At 38.6% G+C, this 8,426-nt stretch overlaps 1 non-coding gene across 1 annotated transcript; it reads right to left on the bottom strand.

Moving 5' to 3' along the window:
* Nucleotides 1–7,490: 7,490 nt before the first annotated feature.
* LOC141680534 (small nucleolar RNA R71) lies at nt 7,491–7,597 on the bottom strand. The gene has a single exon (XR_012558355.1). It is a non-coding gene; the product is annotated as a small nucleolar RNA R71 (small nucleolar RNA).
* Nucleotides 7,598–8,426: the final 829 nt, after the last annotated feature.

Here is an 8,426-nt window from a genome sequence, read left to right as displayed (position 1 = left end):
TCTTTATGGACGTGGTGCTTTAAATAATGGTCTGTATGTATGTGACATAATTTATTTCAGATTGAACAAACTAATAAAAGAAAAGGGATGATGAAAATCTCACTTTATAGTGGCACTGCAGTCTCCATTTAGTAGACATGGAGAGAGGGCTGCAAATTTGCTAGGAATGGTACACACAGATGTATGTGGACCAATGTCTATGCATGCCATGGGTGGATTTTCATACTTCATTACTTTCATAGATGATAGATCTAGATTCGGATATGTGTTTGATGAAACACAAGTCTGAGGCCTTTGAAAAGTTCAAAGAATATAAGTATGAAGTGGAGAAACAACCAAACATAGTATTTCTTCGATTAGATTGAGGTGGTGAATACTTGAACGGAGAGTTTCTGGATTATCTCAAAGTAAATGGTATAGTCTCTCAGTGGACTCCTCCAGATTAGTATCTGAAATGAGAAATCAAACTTTGTTAGACATAGTTCGGTCCATGATGAGCTATGCAAATCTTCCAGTATTCCTATGGGGTTATGCATTGGAAACCTCAGCATATTTACTGAATAAGGTGTCTTCCAAATCTGTTCCTCAAACTTCATATGAGATATGGAAAGTAAGGAAACCGAGTCTTAAACACGTTAAGATTTGGGGATGTCCAGCTTGTGTCAAGTAAGTTGACCCAGATAAGCTGGAATATCGATCCGTAAAATGTAGTTTTGTGGGATATCCTAAAGAGACTTTAGGGTATTACTTTTGCACCGATTATCGGGTGTTTGTCTCCAGACATGCTACCTTCTTGGAAAAGGAGTTTATCCTTGAAGGAAACAGTGGGAGCAAAATTGAACTTGATGAAGTTCAAGAAGCACAAACTACTACAGATCGAGTGGAAACACATGTTCTGACTGAACAACCTTTTGTGGAACAGCCCATTCATAGGTCAGGGAGAGTGTCTCGCCAACCTGAGAGGTAATATGGCCTTGTCATTGAGAATGACAATGAGTTGTCGATCATTAATGTTGACGACCCTGTGACCTATAATGAGGCTATGAGTAGTGTTGACTCAGAGAAATGGCATAGTGCCATGAAATCCAGAATGGAATCTATGTATACGGTATACAAAAGATAGATTATAGCAGATGGCCAGGTGGAGACCTTTAAGGCCAGGCTTTTGGGAAAAGGATTCAAACAAAGGCAATGGATTGACTTTGATGAAACCTTTTACCTGTAGCCCTGTTAAAATCAGTTCGGATTTTGCTTGCGAATGCTGCTTACTACGACTATGTGATCTGGAAAATAGCCAGATGGTTTTCTTTCCAAGAGAAATGAAAACCTAGTGTGTAAGCTACTGCGAACCATATGTGGTTTAAAGCAAGCTTCTCGAAAGGTGGAACATTCATTTTGATGAGACAATCAAAGAGTTTGATTTTATCAAAAACGCAGATGAACCATGCGTCTACAAAAGGGTTAGTGGGAGCGCGGTAACATTTCTTGTATTGTATTGAATTAGAGTTGACACACATAACAACATAGCAGACCCACTCACAAAGCTACTTTATGAAAGTCACTTTGATCGTCATGAAGACAAGATGGGTATTAGATACCAGAGTGATTGGCTTTAGTACAAGTGGGAGATTGAAAGGAATATGTCCTAAGTCCAATCATGTATTAGGATTTAGGAATAACTTTTATGTAATCTGTTTTGATTTCATTGATATTAATAAAGACTTGTTTTGTTTTTATTACGGGCTTTATCTATTTAAGTGTTTAAATAAGATATACCATAGTTTAGAGTAAAGCTTTTTATGGATTATGATGAGATCATAATAGTGAGACCTAAAAAGATGATAACTCTAAACTTAAATAGTTCCTGGTCATAGGATTACTAACTGGTAATTAATAATCCGCAAAGATCGGTACATACTATGCTTGCTTCATTATGAAGGATGTTTGTTCTCATAGACATTTGTGTGGTGACACTATAGCTAGTATGTAGGTGCTTATTATAGAATAAGTTCACTGAACATGACTCGCCCAGCTGAACAACTGATGGAGTTCACTCACGTGTCAGCAGTTGTTCGCTTAGTGATAGTTGTACAAGTATCCTTAGACTTGAGGTCATCATAGTCATCTTGTGTACACTGAACTATGCTTTGGTTTAGTTCTTAGTCTCCAGGGAAAATTATTAGGGCTCTTCTGGGTATAGGAATTTGTACACGAAGATAGTGTATGATCAATAAAGGATCTACCCCTTCCAGTGAAGGAAACGAATGTTCAAGGCTGATCCACTTATGCTAGTTCAGGAATCTCTGGCCAGAGTGAATGAAATTAGAAAGGAGTTTCTAATTTGCATAGAACTACGCATAGTAAATGGTAAGCAAGTGATTGAATTAGATAGGCTTGACACGAGATCCATGCCTTGTATTTAATCGGAACATTGTAGGGGAGAAGGAGTTTATTGTACGGTAACTATTCACTGACAGGTTCTTGTATTCTAAGCAGTGAATTCATATTATCCGGATAGTCGCGATATGTTGAGAAGCATCACTCACGATGTAGAATAAATATGATTAATTAATTAATAATATTTAATAAATTAGAGAATTTATATAAATAATGATAAAATAGTTTTATTATTATTTATTTCTACTACCGGCTTAATATTGAACCTACAGGGTCACACCATAAAAGGAGAATGATTTAATGGTGGAGGAATTAATTAATAATGGCTAATAATTATTTATTTATGAAATAAATAATTAATTGGCAAATTTAATAATTGATTAAATGAAATTTAATTGATTATAAATTAATTAATAAAAGTTCTTAATATTATTAATTAAGGATTTAATTTTTGGAAATTAAATCAAGAGAGAGAATTATTTCTAAAGTGTTTAGAAAAAGGATTAATAATTAAAAGGTGTTTTAATTATTAATTAGAATAATAAATGGGATCATAATAATATTATTTAAGGGAAAAATTTCAGCTGAAAATTTTGCCTATAAATACACTATTATAGACCTTATTTTATTCTAACCCACATCTAACCCGAAAACCCAAAAAGTTTGGAAAACCCAATTCTCTCCACCTCCTTCCTCCTCCTTAACATCGTTTTCTTGGTGGATACCGGTGGAGTGCTTCACACTTGAGGAGCAACTGCTAAGGATCTCTGATCGTTGTCTCCGAATTATTTTAAAAGGTTAGATTCGATCCCTCGAATTTTTATTCATGATCTGTATGCTTTTATTTGGATTTTGTATGTGTAAAAGTGTTTTGCCATGCCCCCGCTGCGTTAAAAATCCAACATAAGCGACCTGGGTCCCGAGGGTATCTTTTTTCCCATTGTAACTTTGTCATTTAGTTTCATGCATCATTGTTTTTCTAATGTTTTTGCATTCTTTGCAGCTAAGGCATCTTTGGACTCTATTTTCAAGAAAAGGGAGTCTTGTGCCTCTCGAGGCTCCGCGATTGAAACTCACCGGGAGAAGCGGGGGAGGATTGGTGACGACCCTTCGATCACTATAACAGAGACTTTCCCTACTTTTATATCCAAGAGGCCTCTCATCCTTGATGAGGACACTTCCCCTTTTACTGTGACCTGGGGCCTACAGAGAAAGGACACAGTCGTGTGGAGTTCCGAAGCAGCTACTGTGTGGTCCGAGAGTGTAGTGACTGTGTGGTCCGAGAGTGTAGTGACACCTCGCGACCGGGCTGAGAACGTTGAGTTATTTGACGATCTCCAGATTGAGCTCCTTGGTTCTCAAGAAGTATCTTCAGTAAGTTTCTACTTCCCTTAATCGTTTTTCTTTTTTGCTTTTCCTTCACACATATATCTTGTTGTGCTAAAACATGTTTTTAGAAGATGAACACCTTTCTTCAGGATGCCCTTTATAACCCGAGGGAGGTGAGAGCCAGCCAGACTATCGCTGAGAGGGATAGGGACAGGTAAATCAAGGTTTCAGAGGCCAATTTCACACGCTTCTGGGAGGTGGAGAGGGAGCTAGCTGATGAGAAGGAGAAGGTTCGCAGGCTGGAGTTGGATGTTCAGAGGGGGTGAGCTGAGGTGATAGCAGATTACAAGGCATCAGAGGACTTTCAGGAGGTCCTGAAAGCTTAGTATGATGCTAACTTCCCTATTACATTTTCCACTTGCTGGGAGCAGATCGTGGGAGAGATCGGGAAGAAGGTGCCAGAGGTGACTCTGGACGCATACCAAGTGACTCCTATTCCTGGGCAAGGGTCTCCTTTCAAGGACCTTCCACCTTCTCCCGTTCCTACTACTCCTGCTGAGGCCACAACTTCTCCTTCCCGGGATGTTACTCCTATGAAAGATGAGCCCATTCTCGCTCATCATACTACTACAGATAGGGGGAACGATGAGGATTTGTTTAAGGATTTAGAGTAGTTTCCTTTTCTTATTAGCCTATCGTGGATGTCTTTGTATTAACTTATCGTACTTTGACTTTGTTACCCTTCGAGGTTTTATTTATGTTATTTACTTTGCTTTATATACATTTTGATTGATTAGAAATCTGAACCACACAGTTCTAAGAGTCATGCATTGAATAAGACTAAAAATGATCTGAACCACGCAGTTCTAAGAGTCATTTCATGCATTGAATAAGAATGTAAATGATCTGAACCACACAGTTCTAAGAGTCATGCATTGAATAATGGAAAAAGACTGAAAACAGGTGGATATGACAGACTTGCAAATGTTGCTCATGGCATTCCTATTATAGAAGAATTCATGAGTTTCTCTTTCTTTTGTTATTTATTACTCTGTTCATCAAAGTGCGAATTTTACTAAGTAAACAAAGCATTATCATAACTTGGCTCTTCAAAGTTTGAAATAATTTCAACTTAAGAGTATATAACCTGGTTTTTCAAAATCTTATATAAAATGGGTTCAACCCTGATAATCACAAACTAGAATGTAAATACTACAAAAATTGAGATATAAAACCCTAAGCAAGCAAATCTTCACGGTGCTTTTGAGCATCATTCCTATTATATGTAGTCTTGATAGTAGTAGTACTACCTTAATAAGTACAGACTATATGTAGTAAATCTTCAGGTTTTGAGCATGCCAAGTCCGAGGTACTTCTTTTCCGTCCATGGTCTCCAATTTGTAAGATCCTCTTCCTTGAACGCTCTTAACCTTGTATGGCCCTTTCATATTTGGGGTGAGCTTTCCTTTCTGCCCTACTCCAGAAGCTTCCAGCCTCCTTAGGACCAAATCTCCTTGGTTGAAGAATCTCTCTTTCACCCTCAGGTTGTAGTACAAAGAGGCTTTTTTATGATATTTTACAATCTTTACGTGTGCCGCATCTCGTACTGGTATAACTGCTTCTGCTTCATATACTAGCATGAAGGGCGTTGCTCCTGCTGTGACTCTACATGTAGTTATGTAAGCCCAAAGTATTGGCAGTATTTGATAAGTGGCATTTTATACCACTTAGAACGTCTTATAATGGCTTGAATTGATGTCTTGAAATCAGTTATTTTGTGTATTTGATGCGTTTTTCTAGTGTTTTTGTATTTCAGCGTATAACTTGCGTATGTAGGAAGAATTCATCAGAAATAAGCCTAGGGAAGTGCGTGGCATTGGTTGTGGAAAGTTGGGGGCAGAACGCAGCAAAACCAGGAGCAAAATTCAGAATTTTCCAGAAGGTGCTTGGGCACCCGCTCAAGATGCTGGGGCGGCCGCCTGGGAGCTTGGGCGCCCGCTCAGGAATCTGGGGCGGCCGCTCAGGGACGAAAATTTTAAAACTGAATTTTATAATCCTTATTTTGATGGACTTCTGAGACGGCTGGTTCTTGTGGGCTTCTATATAAGTAGTTCTCAGAAACGTTTAACATAAGCGTGGTATCAAGCCAGGAGCAAGGAGAGAAGGAAGAAGACCGTTTTAGCACATCACAATGAAGAAGAGGAAGCATACGTTTTCTTGTAATTCTTTTATTCGGTATATCAGTGGATGCTAGTTTTCTTTACTTTGAACCTTATTACTCTTGTGACGTACTCTGGTTTTAATAAGTATTTTTATTAGTTTATATTGTGTGTATTATCATGTTTTCATATGAACCCATGCTGACGATGAGTTCTATCATGGGCTAATCGTGATCATGGGGTCATAGCGGATTTACTATGGATTTCTTTAGTTAGTTGTTTAATACCTTAGTGTGTGATGATTGTATGATATCTAGCATATGTTCTGCTTATTCGTCTTATGTGCGTCGCGAATATATAAGATAGTCTGTTAATCTCCTGTGAAGCGACGGTGGATCTTGAGGTTTAGAACTTGCCATGCTAGCATAGGTTCATGTCTGTGTATGCATGATTAGTGGGTAACTCTAACAATTTTATTTTCCCTGTGTAATCATAAAGAACAACTTATGCTTAAATCATTATGTTGTCAAATTCTGTAGGCATATAGGGTCTCAACATAATTGATACCTATTCAACTTCTATCTTGATTGTGGATGTTTGGTAGAATGGTATTAGTACAATGAAAGTTGGTTTTTATCAATTTTGTGTTGTTCGATTAATATCATCACTGTTACATGCTAAGGGTAATAACAATAACTATTGAATGAAGTAGTAATGAAGTTATGATCTCATGTATGTTTAATATTGTTAATTCAAGTGTCAATTAAGTGTTTAATTCTTGTAGTTAATTGTAGTTAATAATTAGTTAATCAAATTTAAGTGTTATTGTCTTGACATTGAGAAGTAATCATACATTAGTGAGTAAGTGTTAATTGAACATAATTAGTCTGAGTCTCTATGGGAACGAACTAGAATTTATTCTATATTAATTGCGAACGCGTATAATTGCGTAAATTATTAGGGCGTGTTTTGTGCCTAACAAGTTTTTGTCGCCGCTGCAGTGGTCATTAGGACTCATTGATTAAGACGTGTTACTTATTGTTTCCGGTTATGTTTCAGGTACTCTAGCGAGTGTTTATGCAAACACGTTCTCGCACTCGTAAGAGAACTTTAGATACGGCTGAGGAGACAAACTCAGTTCTTGATATTCCGGAGAAGATAGATTTTGCGGATTCGGATGAAGAGAGTGAGCAGAAAGAACCAGTAATCTTGGGTGATCGTATAGTTCCAGCAGCAGATCCAGCTCTTATGGACTTTTCTCGGCCTAAAATTGATGACATTCAGTCAAGCATTCTTCATCCGGCTATTCAGGCTAATACTTTTGAAATCAAGCCGGGCACTATTCAGATGGTGCAGAATTCTGTTTCTTTCGGAGGTGCTGCGACTGAAGACCCCAACATGCATATCAGGAATTTTGTCGAGATCTGTAGTACTTTCAAATATAATGGTGTGACTGATGAGGCTATCAAGCTGAGGCTTTTCCCATTCTCTCCGAGGGATAAAGCTAAGGACTGGTTACATTCTGAACCAGTTGGGTCCATCACTACTTGGCAAGATCTTGCGCAAAAGTTTCTGGTGAAGTTCTATCCAATGGCGAAGACTGCAGCTCTGAGGAGTGCTCTTACTCAGTTTACGCAGCAACCAACAGAATCTATGTGCGAAGCTTGGGAGTGCTACAAGTAGATGTTGAGAAAGTGTCCACATCATGGTATGCCTGACTGGATGGTGATCACTGGTTTCTATAATGGTTTGGGCGCCCAATCTCGGCCCATGCTCGATACAGCAGCTGGAGGCGCTTTGTAGGCCAAAAGCTATACTGAGGCTTATAATCTTATTGAAACTATGGCTACAAATGAGAATCAAAACCCAACTCAAAGGATGATGCATGGGTTGTAGCAGGTATTCTGGAAGTCGATGCACCTACAGCTATTGCAGCGCAGCTCCAAGCTATGTCTTTGAAGGTCGATTCTTTAGACAACTATGGAGTTAATCAGATAGCTATGGTCTATGAGCTTTGTGCAGGCTCTCATGCTACGGATCAGTGTTCTCTTGTGAATGAATCTGTTCAGTATGTGAACAATTATCAGCGACCGCAGCAGCCTGTGCCAGCTACTTATCATCCTAACAACAGAAATCATCCCAATTTTAGCTGGAGCAATAATCAGAATGCTGTTCAGCAACCATATCAGCAGCCTATCAGTAAGCAATTTAATCCACCTAGATTCCAGCAACCACAACATTATGCTCAAAGGCAATCATATCCTCAACAAGGAGGTGTTGCTCCACCTTCTAGTGCTAATTTCGAGGAGCTCAAGTTGTTGTGCAAAAGTCAGGCTGTTTCTATCAAGACCTTGGAAAATCAAATCGGTCAATTAGCCAATGTTGTGCTCAATCATCAACCTGGCACACTTCCCAGTGATACCGAAGTGCCAGGAAGGAAGGAAGCTAAGGAGCAAGTAAAGGCTGTCACCTTAAGGTCTGGAAAAGTTAATGATGCTGAAAAAGAGAAAGATGGAGAAGCTGAAGTTGTTGATGAAGAAG

Source organism: Apium graveolens, chromosome 1 (genome assembly GCF_009905375.1).
Source record: "Apium graveolens cultivar Ventura chromosome 1, ASM990537v1, whole genome shotgun sequence".
Classification (NCBI taxonomy): domain Eukaryota; kingdom Viridiplantae; phylum Streptophyta; class Magnoliopsida; order Apiales; family Apiaceae; genus Apium; species Apium graveolens.
Note: the sequence above shows the minus strand (reverse complement) of the source record. Positions and strands in the feature narration are given on the sequence as shown.